The 2,011-nt window shown below is 41.3% G+C and overlaps 1 pseudogene; it reads left to right on the top strand.

The window, feature by feature from the left end:
- Positions 1-356: 356 nt before the first annotated feature.
- LOC129510624 (protein SET-like) lies at positions 357-1,309 on the top strand (annotated as a pseudogene).
- The last annotated feature ends 702 nt before the right edge of the window (positions 1,310-2,011 follow it).

Raw genomic sequence — 2,011 nt, 5'->3', positions numbered from 1 at the left:
ACTTCTAAATTATTCTAAAAATGTAGATCAGGACAAGACCAACAACCAAGCTCTGAAACCCTCCAATGGGACCTCCCAAGACAGTTCTCAATCCAGTAACCGGGACCCTAAGGAATCATCACTGGTTAATGGTTGACATATATCCTTTAGTCCAGCTTCCAATTGTCCTTGAAATCAACTTCATGGACAAGATACCTGGAAATATGTTACAAAAAGCTTAGTTGTGAAGTCCATACTTTTTACTTGTCCAGGAAACTTTCTTATCTAAAAAAAAAAAAAAAATGGGGGGGAGGAGTAATCAAAGCTTCTTCCAGATGTGCCTCTCTCCTGGTTTCGTGGAGTTTCCTCCTCACAGCATGGCCCCGAAATGCCAGTCCTTGCTCGGGCATCAAACGAAGAAACCAAGGCTGCCTCCTGCCCCCAAGCCGCAGGAAACATCGACCTCTCAGCACTTGCTGAAGGGAGAAAAAGAACAGCAAGAAGCAATTGAACATATTGATGAAGTACAAAGTGAAATAGACAGACTTAATGAACAAGCCAGTGAGGATATTTTGAAAGTAGGACAGAAATATAACAAACTCCACCAACCATTTTTTCACAAGAGGTCAGAATTGATCACCAAAATCCCCAATTTTGGGGTAACAACATTTGTCAACCATCCACAAGTGTCTGCACTGCCTGGGGAGGAGGATGAAGAGGCACTTCATTATTTGACAAGAGTTGAAGTGACAGAATTTGAAGATATTAAATCAGGTTACAGAATAGATTTTTTATTTTGATGAAAACCTTTACTTCAAAAATAAAGTTCTCTCCAAAGAATTTCACCTGAATGAGAGTGGTGATCCATCTTCAAAGTCCACTGAAATCAAATGGAAATCTGGAAAGGATTTGACAAAACATTCAAGTCAAACACAGAATAAAGCCATCAGGAAGAGACAGCACGAAGAACCAGAGAGCTTCTTCACCTGGTTTACTGACCACTCTGATGCAGGTGCAGATGACTTAGAAGAGGTCATGAAAAATATTTGGCCAAATCCATTACAGTACTACTTGGTTCCAGATATGGATGATGAAGAAGGGAAAGAAGAAGGAAGAAGAAGGAAGAAGAAGGGAGAAGAAAGAAGAAGAAGAAGAAGAAGAAGAAGAAGGAGGAGGAGGAGGAGGAGGAGGAGGAGGAGGAGGAGGAGGAGGAGGAGGAGGAGGAGGAGGATTGGAAGATATTGATGAAGAAGGAGATGAGGATGAAGGTCAAGAAGATGACAATGATGATGAGGGGGAAGGAGAGGAGGATGAAGGAGAAGATGACTAATGGAACACTGATGGATTTCAACATTCCATTCCAATTTTCTCCAGTCCCTGGGAGCAAGTTGCATCTCTTTTGTCCCCCCCTCCTCTTGTGCTCATTCGTCCTATTTTTTGAAGTCTCTTTTCTCTCCCTTTATACCATGGTTCTCAACTTATTTTGGGGGGAGACACCTTGAGCAGAATACAGCAGGAAAATAATCTCTACTGCTTTCTCTTCCAAATTCATTTTTATCCCTTCCTGTCTCAACAAAAACTTTATGGAATCAACACTACAGTACTGCTCTGTGGGAAGAAAGAAAAACCTTCTGCTCCCTTAGCTCTGCTGGAAGCTGGAGGGTGCTAGGCCCCTGTGTAGTAGTGCATAGAATTCTAGCTTTTTTCCTCCTTTCTCTGTATATTGAGCTCAGAGATTACACTGTGTCTTTATGTGAAAGTGGACAGTTAGCATTTACCAACATGTACCTGTCTATCTTGTTTAAAAAAAGAAAAAAACTTTAAAAAATGGGGTTATAGAAGGTCATCAAAGGGTGGGTTTGAGATGTTTGGGTGGGTTAAGTGGGCATTTTGGCAACATGGCTTCTCCTTTGGCATGTTTAATTGTGATGTTTAATGTACATCCTTGCAGTTTAAGATGACACTTTTAAAATAAAACTCTCCTAATGATGATTTGAGCCCTGCCACTCAATGGGGGAATCAGCAGAACCAG

This window comes from Nyctereutes procyonoides, unplaced genomic scaffold (assembly GCF_905146905.1).
Source record: "Nyctereutes procyonoides isolate TBG_1078 unplaced genomic scaffold, NYPRO_anot_genome, whole genome shotgun sequence".
Classification (NCBI taxonomy): Eukaryota; Metazoa; Chordata; class Mammalia; order Carnivora; family Canidae; genus Nyctereutes; species Nyctereutes procyonoides.
The sequence above is the reverse complement of the archived record's forward strand: the minus strand, read 5'-3'. Positions and strand labels throughout refer to the sequence as shown.